Source organism: Pteropus medius, unplaced genomic scaffold, assembly GCF_902729225.1.
Source record: "Pteropus medius unplaced genomic scaffold, Ma_sr-lr_union100, whole genome shotgun sequence".
NCBI lineage: Eukaryota > Metazoa > Chordata > Mammalia > Chiroptera > Pteropodidae > Pteropus > Pteropus medius.
The window spans coordinates 3,511,233-3,533,497 of record NW_024344371.1 but is presented as its reverse complement, the minus strand read 5'-3'; the positions used below and the strand labels follow the sequence as shown (position 1 = coordinate 3,533,497).

General features: G+C 37.4%; 1 pseudogene; it reads left to right on the top strand.

Moving 5' to 3' along the window:
- The first annotated feature begins 4,742 nt into the window (after nt 1–4,742).
- LOC120608674 (uncharacterized) lies at nt 4,743–4,861 on the top strand (annotated as a pseudogene).
- Nucleotides 4,862–22,265: the final 17,404 nt, after the last annotated feature.

Below are 22,265 nucleotides of genomic sequence, written 5' to 3'. Positions count from 1 at the left end.
TTAAAGCTCCCTGTCTCTGATCATAATATATATTCACACTTTCAATGAAAATTTGTTCCTATCACATAGGAATCCACTGTTATTAGGTTCTATTGCTATAATTTACTAATATCAAGTCCATTAAATGATGATACATTAGGCATAAAAAATATTCTATAACTGAAGAAATAGTTTTATTTCAGAATTATTTAGTTCTTTTAAGATTATTTGGAAACATTAATAATTATTTTAAAAGATTTTCACAGAAAAAAATAGAGTGAACTTTTGAAACTAACAAAGACCATCAGTATGTCTACGTTAACAATTCTGAATTTACTTATTAATTTCAATCTTCCTCTAGCCCATCACATTCTAAATGCACCTATTAAAATTATATGACAACCTTAAGGAATAAAAATCAAGTTAATGAGTAAGAATAAGATTTATCCCCATCCACTGAATTATGCAGAACACCCGCCCCCATTCTTAACTCTTTTAAGTCTTTTTTAGCCCTTCTTGGTCCAACATAATATCCCTGCTCATAAATCCTACTCTTTTAAATGTTTCTTAGTCTTCTTGGTCCAGCATAACATTTCTGGAGAAGACAAATGAAGGTATTATCCTTTTGGACACTCACTGACCACACATCTCTGTTCTGCCCAGCTCTCCTGCCATGACGTGCTCACCTCTCCTTTCCTTTGTTCTTATAATTTGTCTGTCTTGTATGAAAAAAATGTACAAACTAACCTGAACATTTAGCACCCTGCACATAGAATTCTCAGCTCAATTTTCTACAACAGTTAAACTGAAAATAGCTTCAATTTACAAATAGAAGGACAACTGCTGAATTGGGAAGAAACTTTACATATGTCTATATCAGTGAGTCAGCAGTGGATCTCCCCTCAGTGAAAACTAACTTAATACTATAGTCACTGATAGCTCCAAACACATGAGTAAGCCATTGTTGTGTCAAGCTTTGGCATCACTTATTAGTGGTAGTTGTTTAAGAATCTACAGAACACTTGTTACTAATAGTAACACTTGTTATTATTACCGAATCATTCTGTAGACAGAGCACTAGGCAAGCCTCTGCTAGGACTGAGAATACATTGTACTATAAAACCAGGAACAATTTTGTTTGTTAATTAATTCTATTCACTATTAGATAGCTTCCACTGACGACAGAACAAAGTCCAGACCCCTCACCTGAAATGAAACTACACATCCTACCTAATTTTCAAATACATACGTTATATGCTAAATATACCGAAGGTGCCAGTTACTACACTTTTGTCTCCCAGCTCCAAACCCATCCTTCTATATACTCAGCTTTGTGATGCTGAGGCTAGAACTTGGCAAATAGCATTTCTGCATTGACAGAGTCTCCCTATTAAGTTCTGCTAATAGGGGACTATAGATGGAGGCTGCAAGTCTAGAGAAGGAAAATATTACTCTTTCTTGTTTGTTTCCTGTGTGCTTCCTACTTACTTCCTGTTCGTTCCCTGTTACTGTGAGCATCACCCTAGCAAAGCTTCTTTGCCCCAGAAGCAGAAGTTTCTTCCCATAGAAGCAGCTGAATTCTGTCTGCAATTTTTCTACCAGCCTCATAGTGGGCCCCTAAGAGACACCAGTACCAGCCACAGAGCTGTCTGTCTTCAGATGTCTGCTATCCAGCCCCACAGGTCTCTTCTCTTCAGTTCTAGGTTTTTAATAATCCCAATTTCTTGTCATTATTCCTCTAGCTTTGAATCTTGCCATTATTACCTAGGTAACAAGTTACTGGGTTTTTTGGTTTTTGTCCTTTTGTTACCTAGTAAACAACTTTAAGCCAAGTTAAAAATTTTTACATTAAGACTGATACTGTAACTACTAGCCACATTAATTTGCTTGCACCCTGATTTTATACACCCTCCTGGAATACTCTCATTATTTCTCTGGAGATGTATCCTTAAATATCTTCAGTACCCTTCTTAATATTACTTCTTCTATGATGCTTTTCTTGACCTCCTTAAACAGAATCACTTTCTTATGATTAGTACAATTTCAGTTTACACATCCTGCTATATGCTAGTTAACTATAATTATTTACATATCTTTATGCTCTACTAGACTGTGAGCTCTATGGAAGCACAGCCTAATGCCTTATCATCTCTGCATCTATAGTATTCAGCACATTATCTGGCACATAATAGAAATATCATCAACATTCAATTAATTAATTTTTTGTGTGTTGATTAACTACAAAGTTCTCTGATTTAGAAATAGTTTTTAGTATCAGGACATAAGGCTTTTGCTCATGTTCTATGATATAAGGTGTACTTAGAGAGATGCCAATTCCAGGAAAATCTCCCCACTACCCAGTCAACTTTGTCTCAAATTCCATCTTTATAATGTATATATCACAACGATGGCTCTCTATTTACCATTGAATAAGCACAAATTCTTTACCAGGATATTCGAGACACTTAAAAATCTAGCACAGATTATTTTATTTCCCACTGACACATATTTCGAGCCTCTAACCTAGGCATTGGTCAACTACAGCCTATCCCACATGACAAATCCAGACTACCATAATTTTTGTAAATAAAGTTTTATTGGAAGACAGCCAAACTTATTCATTGACGTATGGTTAGCCCCAACCTCACACTTCTAACTTCTATACTTTTGGATATGTCCACTACTAACATGTACACTCTTGTCTCTATGTATTGTCCAAGGCTGTTTTCATGCTACACACTCAGAGTAGAGTAGCTATGTCAGAGATCGTATGCCCCACGAATCCCAAAATATTTACTATCTAGCCCTTTTATAGACAATGTTTGCTGACTCCTGCTTGAGACTATTGCCAAACCAAAATTACAATCTGCTCCCCACATATGGTCCACATCACTTTTGCTATTGCTATTGTTATTCTCCCATTTTGCCTATCATATCCTATTAGTCTCTGAAAATTTCCTGACCTATTCAACTAAAAGAACTCACTCCTTCCTTTGAACTTGTTTCATTTTGTATCACTCTTATAACATTTATATTTTTAGTTTGAATTATCATTATATACATATCTGTGTGTGTATGTACACACTCAAACTGATTATAGATTCTTAAAGGATAGGTTCTAGAATTTATATATCTTTTTCTCTCTTACAGCCTTAGAAACCAGTAGAAATTTATAATAAATATTTGCCAAATTGAGTCAACTAGAACTGAACTGTTTACCGCCAGGTTGCCTATGCTCTTCTCTCAACAGCCTGAGATTCTGAATAACATACCACATCATGGACCAGTTAGTGAGTCAATGCAATAGATTATGACTAGTTTCTTTCCTTGATTTTAAAAAATCTGCTCAATCAAAAGAGATAATGCTTGATTTGACAATGGTTATCTAAAATGAACCAAATCATATTTAAGACTGTATTTGGGGATTTATGGGAAACTGTGACTGCTTTTAAGATTAGTGTGTAACATAGTGAAAGCCTTAGAATCTGCATGTGAGGTAACTTTAGCCAGTGATTTGAGTTAATGAAGGCTATTAAGTGATTCACCTTGAATTTCTCACAAAGTCATTAGCCACAGAATTATTTTACAGAATTGTTCTATTAGTGATTATAAAGCAAATAGGAGATTTTAAATCAGAGTAAATTCAGCTTTCTTTTATACTTAAATACTACCTTGGTCTCTATCTGTAATTAATGTATTCTGTTTTTATCTCTGAGATAATAAATTGTGAAGTTATAAAAGTATATAATTCAACAAATGCATTTAATAACATAAATACAATGGAATTATATGTGCTAGAGAAAGGAGTACAGAAATGATGCATTATTTTGTCTTAATAAAATGAGAATTGATTCCATTTACCCTGCTTAAGTTACACTCACTACTTAAAATCTTTTTTTTTTTTATTCTAAAATAGTAGACCCCTCTAGAAATGCTTCTCATTTAACAGAAGACCTCCATTTAAGAAAACAAGATCTATCAGTTCCACTGGTCCAACGGTATTTCCTCCAAAGTTATGTGTTCGTCAGTCATGGCCAGTCACCTGGTAAAAGAGTCCCTCTAATAAAAGAACCCAAGATTCAAAGTGTAATCCTCTAAAAGGAACACATATGAAAAGTTTGACTTAACTCAGCATGCTTCTCTTTATTTTATGATGTCCTGATACCTTGGGTGATATTAATCACATCACAGTCCCATCAATATTACTTGCACTGTTATTTCTACTTGGCAGATTATCTCATCCAACAGCAATGATCGAGCATCTACATGAAAAATGAGAAGGTTTCTAAAACCCTGGGCTTCATTCTATTCCTCAAACATGGAGTGCCACTTATCTATTAAAATTTGTTGCTACTGCTCAGGAGGAGACACACCTAGCTATCAAATTTACATAATAGAGAATATTGCAACTTGACCAGCAAAACATGGGATATGACCCTCTGAGCAAAACAAAGCTATACATAGATAGTTCGCTTGCACAGTAAAAAGAAAGTGAAAACTTGGATAGCAACAATGCTTTGGTCTGACTCCAGCAGTAGTACTGAGTGAGTAAATGCACAGATTTGTATTCGGAAAGATAATAGGATGCAAGGAAGGTCGCTCAAATAACAATTCGGTTTATGAGAATGTCAGTGTTGTTGACTCACTATAATTTTGATGTTTTAATGTCTTAAAAGAGCTTGGACCTGGTTCCATAGAGTAGCAGTTAGCACTTTACATGCAGAAGGTCCTGGGTTAGTGCCCCAGTGGAGCCACAGTCCATGGTCTACAGCCATGCCACCCTGAACAAGCCTAATCCCATCTGATCTCGGAAGCTTAGCAGGGTCAGGCTTGGTTAGTACTTGGATAAGAGACCACTTAGGAAGACCAGGTGCTGTAGGCATAAATAATAATAATAATAATAAAGCATATTATATGCTTATAGAATGATAACACTGGAAAGACTTAAGATATCAAGCAGACTAGGGATCCTCATTTTATAGATGAGGAAAATAAACCCCAAAGACTTATAATGCCTTGTGAAAAGAATTTCATAACTAATTAGCAGTAGTAGAATCTGACTGACATCTCCTTAGAATCTACCGACTATTCCTCTAAGTTAGGTTGTTTATTTGGGGATAGAAATATCGCATATCTATATGTATGTGCTGTGTTTATGTTAAAGAAAAACTGTAACTCTCAAACAAAGGAATATAATAAGCAAATAAAATAAAGAGGGAAAGAAGACAAAATTGGCCAGACGGATGGAAAGCAACAGCAATCCTATTGATCAGTAGCCTCTAAGCTTCTCCACCCATAGGCAAAGGCTGGAGTCCCCTTTACAGCTGACTGATCCCTGCAGCTATTACAGATTTGCCCATTTGAAACAAGCCAACTTTTAGTCTTTTCTCTAGGATTATACAAACAGTTATATGTATACACACTCTATTACAAAGTATCTAGTATGAAATAAAACATAAATTCTCAGGACCTCATCACCGATGTCTGAAGATTTTCATCAAAACTTGCACAGCTCTCATTGTTGGTAGCTGAAAGAAAAGGAAAAAAAAAGAAAAGAAGAGAGAAGGGAAGGGAAGGGAAGGGAAGAGAAAAGAAATACAAGAAAATATTTTAACTAAATAAGAGACATTAAGGACCATTTGGGCAATTTTAGCAATGTAAACTTCAAATATGTTTCATGTTTTTACTTTGTTTTTATCTTCCTGAATTTTAATCTTAATAATACCGTTGTTTACCTAGCTACTTCTTTTTGTTTTGCCTTTTTCTAATATGCTCATTACTGCCCATATTTTTCAAAATATACATATGAGAGATAATGTCATTGGACTGGAATACTGTCACAAGATAATAGTTCCCTGTTGCTAGATAAATGCCAAGGTAAAGCTAGACATTTACTGAAAGTAAATGTCGAGGCAAATTGAGAAACATTGATTGTAAGAAAATGTTCTAATATAGTAGTAGCTTCATTTCTGTTGTACCAAATGATGCGTGTTGATATAATCATTTTCTTTAATAGATCGTAGTGTAGTCAAGTTAAAGTAGCTTACAATACAATGAAGCAACTACATTCTGATTTTTGAAGAGAACCAAAATTTGGCATAATATGTAGCCAATCCAACAGCCATTCTTAGATAATAAGCCTAGTTTCTCCTCTATCTAGTTATGTGTACCAATGATTTCGCACTAGCAGAAACTAGTTGTAGTCCAACTGTAAATAACGACTGGCTACAGCATAATGTGGTTTGATAGTTTTCCTTCTAAAGAGTTCATGTATTGCATTTTGGAAATGTATAAATATATATACATATATACATAAATATAAAACTTAAGCACTTTGCCTACCCTTACAGATAACAAAATGTGTCACAGCAAGTGTGTAGAAACAAAAATCTAGTCCAGATTTTGAAAATGCAATGTTTCAACCTTTCAAAAACTGACTCCCATAATACACATTTGCTATTTTGAAAACACATCCAAATTTTAGGAAAGATGACAGCTCCCTGAACAAATTCTGTTCCAATAGGTTCAACTTAACATGGTGGGCCATCTAAGCTAGCCCAAGTGATGCCTTAAAGGAGATCCAAAAATAAGAGCTTTCCTTAGAGAAAAAGTATGACTCACTAAAAGGAATTTCTCAGTGCATTGCAACTATTGGGAAAACAGAGCAAGGTCGTTTCACTAGAGACCAGTTTTGCTTAAAGAGAAAAAGAGGATATCAAACCAAATTAATTGCCTAAACTTCTTCAATGTTCATACATCTAGAAATAGAAGAAGGTTTTATAGCATATATTTAAACCTACTTTTCACAAACTTCTCTAAGTTCTGAAAGGCAAAGACAGTAAAAGGAACAGAATTCACCTGAAGAAAAATACACCGTGTTGTCAGAGAGAACAAAGATAATGGAGAGGTCGAAAATGTGTAAAAATGTAGTTTCACTTAAATTTTCTGGTCACAGGGAGAGAAGTAAGAAACTAAAAGACACAAATGTAAATTGTGTGTGTGTGTGTGTCTGTTGTTGATCTATACCACATTCGACTGTCAAAAAACACATTAAAGAAGTTATAACATCAGAGTTTTCTCAATTTTTAAACAGTCAGATTTCTATTTGCATAACTGATACACTGTATAGTGATTTAATATTAGTACAGGGACAGGTACCCAATTTACTCATCAGCTAGATGAGTATAACCTTGAGAAAGTTATTTGATCTCTTCATTATTCATTTCTGTATCTCCAAAAAGTGGATAATAACACTACCTATTTGTAGGACTGCTATAAGAATTAAATAAGATAATACATGAAAAAGTACCTAGCACAGTCCCAGTCCAGAGCACACAGTACAGTAATCACTCTGTTAACTTCTGTTTCCTCTGATATGCATCAATATGTTGCACAAGTCAGAAACGACCAATAGCTGGGAGGGAGCAGCAATCTTAGTATACAACCTGTTTATGAGACTGAAATGTCAGAAATAAATCTGTTAGATAGTGAGGCTTCAAGAAAACACTGAGCAGTGGATGCTAGCCTATCCCCATTTGCTTGGAAAGTGAAATGTCAAGTGTCTCGGCAGCCTGGCCACTGGTCCCAGCCTCAGGAAGTTGCCATGTGGTTAAGCACTGGTTTAGCTCTCATAACCCTGTACAATGACAATAAAACCCCTACTTACCCATTTTCCCTTCTTTCCTTCCCATGCAGATTGAGACAGAAAGGAGAATCTTTTAAAGTTAGCTTTTTAAAAAATAAAACCAAACAAAGGAGGACAAACTTCCTCCAGCTTTCTTTTTTCATATTTTGGCTTAGCCTTCTAAGAAAGAAAACTTGGCTATTGTTGAGTTCTTTCTCTTCATGTTCCTTCAGGAATGTTGAGTAGTAATAAGCTTGCACTACTTTCGAACCTACCAGACTGCATCAACACAGTCTACAAATCATAACATACGCTTTTAGTTATATCTTGAAAGAGAGTTGTCAGAAAGCAAATCTTCTTAAATTCTTCCTAAGAATTCATAAATTTCTAGAGGCAGTGGATATACTTAGATATCTGTCTCCAAGAACCTAAGCATCTGGATAAAAAGTAAAATGACCAGTTGTCTATATAAAAAAATAATTGATTTGATTTTTAACTTTTAATCTAGATGCTCAAGCAACATTGTGTATTTACAGATTAATATAAAAATAAGGCAAAGGATATATGAGTAGGCTTGAATCTTGAATCAAAATAATATGGCATCCTTTGATCATTCACTCAAAGTATGGTTCTTAACCTTAGCTAAGCATTAGTATCACCAGGAAAATTTGTTTTATAACACTGATGCCTGGGCTTACTTTACCAGAGATTCAAATTTAATTCATTTTGGATAAGGCACAGATATGAGTATTTTAAAAGATTCCCTTGTGACTCTAATGTGCTACCAATTTTGAAAATGAATGACTCAAAGGGGTCATCACAGAGTTTGTCTTCATTTTAGACATCCTGTAATTGTAGCAAAAAAGTAGAAGTTCTCACATGTACCTACCAGCTTCCAGCAGCTCACATATGAAAAATTGTGATGTAATAACAAGAATAAAAACTTGCTGGAGAAGTCATGGCAGTCTGTTTTGTTTTTTGCTCCTGCATTGGAATTTGGATAGTTTTATGTTGAGAATAGAGGGGAAATGAATGTAAAAATGAACTCCATTCATTGGCAAATATGACTAACACCAGCCACATAGGCTAACCCTGTTCTTTATTAGGCTAACTCCATTTGTCATAATTAGTATACCAGGGTTATGATGTAAACCTCTCTTATATAAAGCTTGATACAATAGAATTCTAAAAATTTCTTCAAGAAGTACCTCACTGTCATTGATGTAAGAATGTCCAAACCTGTAGAAAATTTTTATGAGTTTATTTGAGCCCAAGTGAGAATTGCCAGGAAGCAAGATCTCAAATTCTCCTGAGAATGACAGTTTTTCAGTTTCTTTTATGCATTTGTAATTAAGGAGGAAACATTAAAGAAGATTAAATGAAGGTGAGAGAAAGCAAGGTAGGGATTGGATTACAAGATAGTTAATAAGATTATGTGTTCCCTTGAGGGTGATTATGCCTCTGAGGGGTCTAAATAAGAGGATTACTTCCAGCATTTCAAAGGTGTGTTAACCCAGATGCACAAGAACAATGGACAGGGCTTGCTTAAGGTAGAGATAAACCTTCTACTAAAAAAGTTATAGGCCTGAGCCGTGACTACCCACCACGATGTGCCCAGTTAAACATTTATGATCAGATCACCCTGTGAGGTTACTTTCTGTCACTGAACTTGCTGGTTTTATTACAGAACCCCTTTTTCATTCACATTGTAAATATTCTAGCTTAATGATTTTGTTTTGGTTTGTCCAAGTCGCAAAAAAATAGCCAATATTAATACTACAGCTTTATTCATCATGTAGATTCTTATCATCAATGGACAATACTTTGGCTCATTAGAATTCTAAGCTAGCCTATGGATATTATGAAACACGATGTAAATATGGACAAACATTGCTCTAGTTTGGTAACTGAGGTGATTAACATCATAAACAAATCAAATTTTACTATTGTTTTCCTTTAGATTGCTCATCTTAATTTTTTAAGTATCCCATATGCTCTGGTAGCAATGGGCAGGGTTTGAATTTCAAACTAACTTACACCTCTCACAAGCTTGGTACCAATATATTTTTACAGTTCAATTCTATTACTTCTGTAAGGGCACACACTGTCATGGCAGATTCATCGCAAAATGGCCCTGATTCTTCTTCCATAAAGAGGTGGAGACTACATAGATACAGAGAACAAAACTGATGGTTGCCAGATAGGAGGGGGATTGGAGGTTAGGAGAAAAAGGCGAAGAGATTAAGAAGTACAAATTGGTAGTTACAAAACAGTCACAGGGATGTAAAGTACAGCACAGGGAATATAGTCAATAATATTGTAATAACCATATATGATGTGAGGTGGATACTAGACTTAACAGAAGGATCATTTCTTAACTTATATAAATGTCTAAACACTCTGCTGTATATCTGAAACTAAAATAATATTGAATGTCAACTGTAATTGAAAAATAAATTTAAAAAGAAAAAATAATTTAAAAATATAAAAATGTATAAAATTAAAAAAACAAAAAGGAGTGGAGTGTATTTCTCCACCCCTTGAATCTGGGCTGGCCTGTGACTTGTGATGAATAGAATATGGCAAAAGAAACTGTGTGCAAGCTCTGCCTCAGGGGGCACAGCACACTTTTGCTCTCTCCCTCTGTAGGAGCTCAGCTCCTATCATGAAAACAGGCCTGGACTAGCCTGCCAGAGGATGTGAGGCCACTTGGAGGAAAACTCAGCTCTCTCATTCCAGAACAGCCTGCAGCCAGCAGATTTGCATCTAACTATAGACACATGAAGGAGCTCAGCTAAGGTTAATCAAACCTAGCTGAAACTAGAAGACACACCCAGCATACTTGCATATATTACACAGCATTCACACAACAGTAGACAACTGATACACTGACCGTCTGACTTGTAAAGGTCCAAAATATAAGACACGACTTTTTCCAAATGCCTACTGAAATACAATTCCCACGCATTTCCTGAATCACCAAAAGAAAGCAAAGAGTTTCTGCTCTGGTTATTCCCAATCATATGCTCCCACAACTACACACAAAATCAAATTACATGTGAATTATAGTGCTCCATAGGGATATATCAGTAATAGCTAAAGCCAGTTATGAAAGAAAAGAAAAGACAATTGGCTTTGAACATAGAATAGTCCCCAGCACCACGCAGGCTGGCCAAGGAAGCAGTGTTGTTTTTATCACACTGAACTTTTACATGTGCATTATGTCACAGATTCATTGTTCATATTTCCTTTACCTAATTGATAAAATTCAAGGACCTTCAAAGAATAAAGTAGATTACACAGTTCCTGATAGTATATGTTGCTACTAGAACACTCTGACCCTGACATTCTGAACTGTTTTATAGACTACCAAGTACAACTGTCAGCCAAAACAGTTTGGGGATGAGACAAGCAGACTGATTAAATAAGGAGCCTGAAATAGATGCTGTTGAACTCATTGTGCCTTTGTCCATAACACGTGATTCCTAAACCTAACCACTGAGCTGTGGCATGAACCTAATTAAAACCTAATAATATGAGAGTTATGGAAGAAAAAAAAATGGTTATTTCAGGGTTTATGCATGAGACAGGGCTTTCTCAAATGGCTTTTTCTCCTTTAGTGCTATTTGTTCAACTCATCAATTTAGAGTGTGTACAAAGGATCTATCTTGCAAAATGATGAATACTGGAAGACATATTTTTAAAGGAAACTTATCAGTAGTCCATTTCAGAGAAAATTCTAACTGCAATCAGGCTCACTGCATTTTCATCTAACAACTGCAAAGCTCTTCTGTGTGATTCTGGCAGGTTTAGAGCACCACTATGTGGTCTGTTGGTGAGTATGTGAATATGTGTATATATTTTCCAAATATACACACACACACACACACACACACACACACACACACACACACAAACACACACACACATAAGCATAACAGATATATATTACATATATATGAAAAAATAAAAAATGATTGTGATGTTTCTCTTATAAAAACAAAATCATTTGTTCATAAGAGTGTGAAATGCAAATAACCTTTAAGAAGAGAACATAAAACCTTTGCATTTAATTGTGCAAAAACAAAAATAATTTGGTAGCTAATTTTAACAAATAGAAAAACACCCAGACCATTTTTTCCAAGGGATTCTGTCTTAATGCATTTTGCTATTGTGTTTCATCTGCATGTGGTACATTACATTTAATGGAAATCACACAGTCCAATTATCTCTCCTAGGGGAAGAGGAGAGAGGAAAGAGGTGGTAGGAGAATCTATTGTAAGCACAGGGAAATGCCTTTGGCAACTTAACAGGAAAAGAAAAAACAGACCCTGCTTTTTAGCCATCCACAAAAATCCCTCACCCTTGGTGACTCTCCAGATAAAATGCCCCAGAAAGGGGTGAGTGCGGGTGGGGATGGCTTAGCCTCACCAGAAGTGGGACCAAGAACCTTCTTGCTTCTGAAAAGTGAAATTTTGCTGTTAGTAAAAATACTGAATATGGTTCTTTTCTAGAAGCTGCATAAACTAGGGGATACAGTTGAGTATATTCTCCTTGGGCACTCAATCCAAAAGGCTAACTATAGAGGTCATTTCTGCTGAAAGATGATTCTAGTTGCCTAAATGTATAATTCAGCCTCTAGAAGTGTCCAGCTTAAAAAGAATGGTAAATGTTACAATGGCTTCAATTAGGAGTAGGAGAATATTCTGGACTCTTCGTGTAAAAATCAAGGGCCTACGCTATGCTGGCCAATTCATTAACCACTGCCCACATGTGGCTATTTCAATTTTAGCTAACTAAAATTAAATTAAATTAAAGCATAGCTCCTTAGTTGCACTAGCCATATTCCAAGTGCTCAATAGCCACTGGTGGCAATTGTATTGGACAGCACAGATAGAGAACGTTTCCATCACTGCATAGAGTTTTGTTGGACAGTACTGGCCTACAATAATACCTGAGTTCCTGCCTGCATTTCACATCTATTAAGCCAAGATAGTGGTGACAGCCAGAGTTCTAGTGTTGTCTTTTAATGTTTTTACCTTTTTCCTACTATTTATGTGGAATCTATTCCAAGATAGGTGATAAAGATAGATACCTACGGTGCTTATGACAGATGGCAGGAAGTCACAAAGAAGGTGGAGGTAACTTCTAGGACAAAGGGCAAAGATTGCAGTAGTGAGATATTACATTCTATCTCTACCCATCATGCATCTCCCCTGAAGCCATACAATGTGTGCTTATGTGACGTATAGAGAAGAATGAAATCACGAGGAAACTGAAAACTCTATGCTGAGGATAGAAGAGTCCTGTGTCTACCTAAATCTTGCTTTAAAAGGCATCTTTGAGACAGACAAACATTATCTTTCTAAAGGGATCTATCTGATTTTAAATTGCAAATTTCCCCTGACCTCTTCCCCTGACACTTTCGAGTCTATACATGTCATATACCTTTCCTACTGTTAGAATGTAAGGTCCAGGAGACATAGATTTTTGTTTTTGTGGTCCCCCGATTTATCTAAGCAGTTGGAAAAGTGCCTGTAGTAAGGTCTTAAGAAATATTTGTTGAATGAACAAAGGTATTGCTCATCTTCAGTGCAGTTCTCTGCCCAAGGATAATATCTCCCTAGTTACTTACAGCCAGGCTAGGGTTTGCTGGCTTCTCAGTTACCCCAAGTTCCCAAAGGAACACAGCTATTAACCTTGACTCTCTGATTCCTATATCATACTATATACTGTGAGAATCTTATTCAACACCTCCTGCTCTTCTCCCATTTATCTCGGTTCTTCTTGATCTTACCTGTACGTTGAAACTCCATTTCTTTCTCTTTGAACTTCCACAGTACCTCCCCCAGGTCTCCCAGTACCCAAACTATTACCTCAACAATCCAGCCTCATAATGCTTCAAGAGTTATCAAATCTCCATGAAAGGATTCCTCAGGTCCTGTCTATGGCAGGCATGCAAAGGCCTCCATGATCTGCACCACCAAATACCTCTCGAGCCCTATAAGCTTCTTGATAATAGATGCTATATAGATTAGGACTTTCTTGGTTGCAAAGGACAGACTATTTTGGCGAGCAGGATTCCTAAGGATAAGCTGAACAACCCAGCTGTATCACAGAAGTGAAGAGCATCCTCAGAAACAACTGCAGCCAGAGATTTAGAAACTTCCAAGACTCTGTCTCTCATCTGAGTATAGGGGTTAGTCTCTGTCACTATAGTTGGCCTTGCTCCATGTGGTCGAACCCTTACCACCACTAACTCCCAAAATTCTATCTCTCACCTTCATCCCTAGGAGAGGCAGAATATAGGCTCTCTGGTATCCTAAGATTTAAAATCCCAGTAGGCAGACTCATTGCCCTAGCCTGGGACAGGTGCTCCCAGGGGGCAGGGGCCAGCTATACTAATATGCAGGCTTCTTTGTTAAAGACAAAGATGGAGGACAAGAGTGATTTTCAAAGACAGGAGCTGGCAAACTCTCACAGGTATCCACTACAGCAATCAGTCTTTTTCAGTGTCTCATATCTTCAGATGCTCGATAAGTATTTGTTTAATTGTGACAAAAAGACATTATTTTGACAGCTGAAGTAAATAGAAATCTCGAGGAACTCTATATCATTATTTTACTAATAAAGCATTTTAGCTGAGCCTGTTAATACTGAGAGGCCAGGCATAAAAATTATTCTGTTTGTAGAACTCAACCCACAGCCTCATCAACATCCCCAAATCAAAATAAGAAAGAACCTTGGAAATAATAATAAAAATTATTGTTGTTCACTCTTTTAAGAACTTCACACACATTATAACATAGTGGTTAACATCAGACTATAATCTGAATCCTGGGGCTACCATCTTTAGCTGTGTAAGTTTAACAAATTATCTAACCTTTCTCTACCTCAGTTACCACATCTACAAAATGGGGATTAAAATAGTACCTATTAAATCGTATAAGGTATGTAAGGCACTGGAAATAGTGCCTTAAGGCAGGGTTTCTCAGCTGAGTGTGATTTTTCCCTATTCAGGGGACGTTGGCCATGTTGAAGACTTCTTCAGTTGTCACAACTGGATGAAGTGAGGGACTACTGACATCTAATGGGTAGAAGCCAGGGATGCTACTAAATATCCTACTATGCACATGACATTCCCCCACAATAGGGAATTATACATCCCAAAATGTCAGTATTGTTGAGACTGAGAAACCTTGTATTAACGAATCATTAAATGTTAGTTACTCTTATTATTGGAAACAACAATCATAATAGCAAACTCTACCCTGATACCATTCTAATGACTTTACATATATTAACCAAATTTAATCCATATCAAAACATGGGGTGTATAATGAAAAAACTCTGTCTTTACTTCTCCCGGAGGTAATCAGAACCCATCAGTTAGGTTACCGTAAATCTTTGTGAAAAATTGTTCTCATTGGGAGATTTGATGTGCTTTTAAAAGACTGTATAGATTTTTGAACACTCTTCCCTTCTCCCTCTACCTACTCACTCACCAATTCATATTTTAAGAATGTTGGAATTCTCATATGTGTTTATTTTTAATCAGATATTCAAATCCAGTAGTTTCCCTTCCTCCTCATTTCTCAGCCCCTCCCTTCACTATTAGAGGTCGCTTTGCAAGGATTAGAGCAAATAACTAATATGAAAAGATAAGAGATTTGGGTATTTATTCTTAAGCTTAAGTTGGCTTTCTTGCACTTTGATGTATAAGCCTCTTTCTGAATTTTCTCCAAATACATTGAGCAATACTGTAAAAGTACCCTCCAAGACAAAGGTCTACAAAATGGCGACATCCCCATCCTCTGGAGACATTAGAGATGAAACAGCTTCTTTCCTGGATTAATGCAGTTGTTTGAAAACTGATTAGTTTTTGAGCCTTTAGCTCATTTTTTAAAGATCTTATGTTACTTAGAAACAATGCTCGGCAGGCTTTATATTTTTAGAGTGTGTATGTGTATTGTGTGTGTGTGTGTGTGTGTCAGCCTTGTGTGTGTGTGTGTGTGTGTGGTGTGTGTGTGTGTGTGTGTGTATTATTTAATGATGTGTGTTAACCAAAGCTGACAGAAACTGAATTAAATGTAACCAAAAGGCTATTCTTAGGACACTACAGTGAAAAATTGAGACATTCAGCCAAATAGCCAAATCCTTAATCTTCCATACAAAAATACCTGCTACCTCTTAGGCAATATAGGTAACCTTAAGAAAATGAAAAGATGTCCATTTATCACCAAGATTCCAAAGGCCATACATTTTCTATATCTACGGACCTTTATTCACTCCCAATGACCTAGCATTTCCATGATAAAATATAACACCTTACAAAAGCATCCGAACATGGCTCATCAAATGGCAGAGGACTTAAAATTTAATTCAAACAAATTAAGTACATCAAGAGGTATGAGTTGCCTTAGATTTAGGAAAAGGGACTCAGGCCTTCCTGCGACAACATTCTGCAAATACCCACAGCTAGCAGATTTTATGAAACACTTATGTATGATTTGCCTATTTCACAATATCTCCTCTGATATTTATAATACACTCCAATTAGGAAGTCAGAAACCACAAAATACACACATACACAAAAAAATTACGGCTCTTACCTCTAAGGGAACCAAAAAGCAGGACTTCACCATAATCAGTTGGGGCAAATAAGCACTCACTAAGAAGACCTCCTACCCCCCACCAAGAAGGGACCCAGCATCCTCAAGTTGCCCTCCGGCTTCAAGCCTGCATCTCCCTTCACCATAGCACTTCTTGCTGTAGGCCCTCCAGGTTTCATCTCTATCAAGTCTGCTATGAAACTTTCTCTCATAGGAAGCTTCTGTAAGAAAATGAAATATAATGTGACATTAAGAAAATGATCTTATAATAGTGCTCTGAAAAATGTGTACCGCTTCATGTATAGTGACCAAAGTCATTTATGTATGAGGCTCACAAATAAATGAACTTCAAGAGGTTTCGTTGCTGTACTGCTTTATGTTGAGTTTGGTGGCTGGTCAAAGATAATTCGAATACTGGAATTGTCCAAGGGTAAGAAGTATTTCAGGAGAAATAAACACATCTTCACTTTGGACCAACTACTTCTGAAAATGGCTTGGTTTTACAGAATGTCTTCTGATAAGGTTTTTTACAAACAGTTTAAAGACATAGAATGTTTTTGAAATATTTAAATCAGCAATATAAATCTGTCTGGTATGTCTGAGCACAGACCTAATGAAAGATAAATATTCTGTCTTTAAAGATGCCCTTAAAAGTTCCATTTCCACTGTGAACTGTGAAACAAAGTGGGCCCTTTTGATGGAAAACTTAGAAGTGCTTTCTCTAAGCAGTAATAGATTTGATTGTTTTTTCTCTTTTATTCTTGAGTAAAAACTAGGACTAGTCAGTTTAGTCACCAAACTGCAAGAAGACTATATGACTAAGGAAACACCCTTAGGTGGGAAGGTGGTAAGACTAGTCCTGCTCATACTAGGTCATAGAAAGAAAAAGCTGGTAAGTTCCTCCAGATATCTTGTATCTCATTCTTCCTTTTACAGTGTAATTCAACGTCATGGAGACAAAAGCTCAGGGACAGAGCTCAAGTCTCCACTCCTAAAACAATGTGCCTACTACTGCATTATATCGCTCTTTATTTTAACCTCTTGGAACATATCCACGCAGAATAGCCAAGCACATATGCACAGGACTAGCATCCCAGAGTTTAAAACAAAACGAGACAAACCGAATGACAATCAGGCAGCTGATTTGTGCCCTACTTTGGTCCCTCTTCCTTGTGTTTTTTCTAACACACATCTGTCTTTGTATGACTATTAGGTACATTTGCTGCTATAAAATCTTGTGTTCCTCACCTCACAAGTTGAGGAAGATTAAAGGGAGAAGATGCAGTAGGAAAGTTGGATGAAATAAGGCAGATTTGAGAGCCTATAGAGAAGATTTTAGGCCTAATGGGCTTTGGGAAGTATTTGCAAAACTGAACTAGACAGTGGCCTGGTTGGCATGGAAACCAGCAGTGCTGAGAGGTAGAGATGAGCGCTCTGGTGAGGAAGGTTCTCCCTGAAGTTCTGGGGGATCATATAAACTCCCAACCCACCTTTGGGCTTGAAATCAGCCTGTTCTGCTACATAGTGAATTTACAACATGGTGCTGAAAACATTTCTGGAGTTAAAAGTATTCTGTAGCTTCCTTTGTTGTGCTAGTTTTAAAAAATCTATATATTGTGTTCTGGGCTCCTCCTATCTCTTATCTACTACCTAACAGGAGCAAAGGAGAGAAAGACTGGGCATCGGCGCAGAACGCATTTGGAAACATCCTATCGATTTCCACTTCCTGCTTCATCAAATTACAGCAAAACAAAAACAAAAACAAAAACAAAAAAATGTTTTTCACAAATGGTGCTCATTGGGTGTCAATTGTCAAAATGTGTTTGCTGAAAAACTCCTTTTACAAAAAGACCTTGTTTTGCCAAAGAAGTAATATTTGGCATGTGAGCACTACTTGCTACTTTTTACATGTGAAGTCCTAAGAATTAGGCTATGAGATTTATCCGTCGTTGTACATTGTCTCATTTTAAAACTATTTCTCTTTGTGTGTGTATGTATGCATGTGTGTGCACACACACGCTGATATATGTATATATATTTATGTGCATGAATATCTGTATATATGAATCCTTTTTTATTATCTCCTATGTTTTTCTTTTAAAGCTTACGATTGTTTTACAGTTAGTATAAATTATTTTCTCTGCTTTGGAAATTTTTACATAATTATGCTTCTTAAAAGTTATTGATAAAGGAGTAGTTAATATGTGTTATCACTGAGTCAGCTCTACGTATAACCCTGTTTTTAGTATCTTCTCCTAATATACTCAAAACACAGTTACATTGCTTTCAATATTCAAGAGTTTGTGTCCTGAAGAAAGAGAACATTGCAGAAAGTAGGAGAGATAGGTATGGCTACAGGTACCAATTTATTCTAGCCAGAAAAGTTCAGAGCGTCAGGTGGAATCTGGGACTTGGTGTCCAGATTGCTCTGCTCTCTGCCTTTCTCCTTTCCTCTTCCAGCAAAGCAGGCCTGAGTCCCTCTAATTGCAAGCTCAGGCCCATCCACACGAAGTTGAGATTCTGGACAGGAGGACACCAGAGCCCACATTTCGAAAGTGGCTGGCTTTGGTCAATTTCCATTTCTGTCACTAGGCCTACACATCTTTTACCCTCCCCCTTGCTTGAGTCATGAGGACTTTTGGCTATACTCTTTACCTATATTCACAACCTTGTGCCGCCCAGTTTCCCAAAGCTGATTTTTCATCTCTCTTGACTGAGTTCCTCAACTATGGATCTCTAGTAACCATCTACTCTATATCTTCAGCTGATGAATAAATTGAACTCAATCCCTGGTTTGCCTGAATCTCTCATCTTCCTTTCTGGATATTAGGTAATTATCTTCTTGAATTCCTTCAGTGTGCCTTCCCATACTGCAGAAAAGCTAAAAACCTCATTTTCCAGTCTCTCATGTAACCGAGATGCTGGATATAAACTGGATTCTATATATCATATGCATATCAATGAGATCGGAAAGACAGAAGCCAGTCCTTTGGGGCAACAAGTTCTTGAAAGTATCAAGTTTTCCCATTGCACTTTCCAGTGTCCGTTCCAGCTTCCTGGGTGTGAGGAGGCACATGCAGAAGAGGTGGTAGCCAGGTTCCATGTTTAGGAGGCATTCACCAATGGCAGTGGGGTGGCAGTGGTGGCCGCAGTGGAAGCTGCTTCATCTGTGGACTGCAATCTTGCCAATGTCTTCTAGAATCAATTGTTCTAGTCGAGGCCTCAGAGGCAACACAAGTATGCTAGGAGTCATCCCTGGAGTCCAAGGTTAGAACCTCTTCCCCCACACCTTCCAATGGTTTGGAAAACTTCTAATTCCTGGTATTTAATCGCCTGTGGCTTAAAACACCTACTTTCTGCTTCCAAAACTGAATTGTGACTGATACATCAATGAGGAGGTCTGACCCTGTGGGAAGGCAGGGAGGCCAAGAAGTGATAAAGCCAAAGAACTTAGCATATGAAAACTTGACCCCACAGAAGAGAGAAAAATCAGGAGAAAGAAAAAGCTCTGCTGGTCTAAGCAGGCAACGTCCAGAGTCTGAGCTCTCAGAATCACAAACACAGGGGAGGAGGTCTGATCCTAAGAATAAGCTCCTCCTCTAAAGATCTTTTCTGTTTGCCTTGTATTATAAGTTTATGCCACTCTGATCTCATAAGTATTGTTAATAGGCCAAATGAAAAAAACTATTCCCAGGCCTCTCTAAGTAGATTTTTTTGTTTATTCCACTGCATTAGTCAGGGTTCTTCAGAGAAACAGAACCAATAGCAGACAGATAGAGAGATATATAGATGATAGATGATAGATAGATATAGATAGATAGATAGATAGATAGATAGATAGATAGATAGATAGATTATTTTGAGGAATTGGCTCACATAATTACAAAGGGTAAGAAGTTCCACGATCTGCCATCTGCAAGCTGAAGGCCCAGGAAAGCCAATGGTGTAGCTCCAGTTCAAACCTGAAGGCCTGAGGACCAGGGAAGACAACAGGGTCATTCTCAGTCTGAGCCTAAAAGGAGGTGGGGAGGGTTGATGGCCCAAGAACTAGGAGCACCAATGTCCGAGGGCAGGAGAGGATGGATGTCCTAGCTCAAGCAGAGAGAATGGATTTGCCTTTCCTCCAGGTTTTGTTCTATTTAGACCCTCAACAGATTGGATAACGTCTACCCAGATTGGTGAGGGTGATCTTCTTTATTCAGTCTACCAATTCAAACGTTAATCTCTTCCAGAAACACTCTCAGACACGCCCAGAAATAACACGTTACCAACCATCTGGGCAAACCTTAGCCCAGTCAAGCCAATACATAAAATTAATCATCATGGCACCTGTGAATACATGCCCGTGAACAATATTTTTGAGATAAAGTTACTTAAAGGCTATTATGCCACAGAGAGGGGATGAGTTGGAAAGGGAAAGTCACATGCATTTCTCACCAGCATTAGGATAGATTCAGAGAACAGTAGCAGTCACTAGTTTGAGCTATTATTTCTAAGTCAAAACTGTTGCCTGACCCCCTCGGCATCTGCCTGAGCTTTTATATTAGGCCCCTGCTCCCTGCTAGTTCTGCTGGGTCCCAGAAATTTAAGAGAAATTAATTATATTAATGGGCACAATAAAATTCCAAGTGCCTGCAAACATTATTTCATTTAATTTATTAGGTACCATTAGGTACTACCTCACAGCATCTACTATGAGGTAGATATTATTATAATATAAGGTAGATACTATCACCCTTTTAAAGACTACAACTTAGGTTAAGGAACTTGTCCAAGATGACACGGCTACTAAGAGGCACAGTCTGGATTTGATGCCAGACCATTATAAGCCAAAGTCTCTGCCTTTAACCTCTATGAATCTGCCTCCCTATAAGCTCTCCTATTCTATAGGCCCTGACTGTATGGAGTGACTCTCGATGGTCATGGATTTTTTTTTTTTCTTATTTTCATTGTACACCTTGAGATAAGCACAAAATGTTTCCAAGCAAAATCTGTTCTGTGATGCTCCTGACCATTCCTTGGAATTGGGCAGGGGCACGAGGACTTCTGAAGATCTTCCTCATGGCATCTGTTCTACCAAGGGGAAGTGTCTTTCCTCTTCTCTAGGGCCCCAGAGGGTTAGAACTAGCCCTGCAACAAGGACTACTGAGCAGTTTCTGTGTCATCCCCCTACCATCTGGCATGGAGGTCCCCTTTGCTATCATTCCACTGTTGCCTGTCTACTGGCTTTATATTACTGTTTGAGGGGGAAGAGCTATTTTGCCAAAGAAGATGCTACCCAAATGGAATTTAAGGAAGAGAACGGAACACAAAATAACTCTTAATTGTGTGTAAGAGAGCACATTTGAAGGTAATAGGGGAAATCTCAGAATAATGAGAAAAAGTTTTAGATATAATGAAATGTCCCCATTGCTGCTATTTATGTGCACCTCTTATATGAGAGTTAAGCTTGATTTGCTGTATTCTGTTATTTTCCTGCTGAGGCCACCTTTTCCTCTAATTCAATGCTCACAATAGTCCCAGGAAATGGGTATTCCATACAAGAAGAAAGCAAGATTAAGAGGGGTAAAGTGACCTGCCCAGAGTCAGACCATTAAAAGTTAACAGACAGTGACTCGAACCTGAGTCTGTCCAATGCTAGAAATACTCTTAACCACTTGCCTTATTGCACTCATGTACACACACGCATGTGCACACACACAAACACACACACCTTTTCTCTGCTGGCCTTGTCTCAGCTCTGTTATGCAATAATACAGAATCATGAATCTACGCATGGCCAGAATGTTAGAGGTGGAAGTATATGGAAGGTCTACGTGGAAGTGCCAGGGCTAATCCGAGATCTCCAAGAGTCAGGTCAGATTCAGGAGATAAGAATTAGAGCCTCAAAGATCTTTCTTACTTCCCTCAATTACCAACCACTGAGAGTCTAGGTTTTAATAACAAGATGTTATTTTCCTCCTAGGCACTGTGGCCAAGTGTTATGGCTCGGGGTACAGAGAGATTCTCATTAGAAAACTGATATTTCATATCAGTTACTACACACCTGG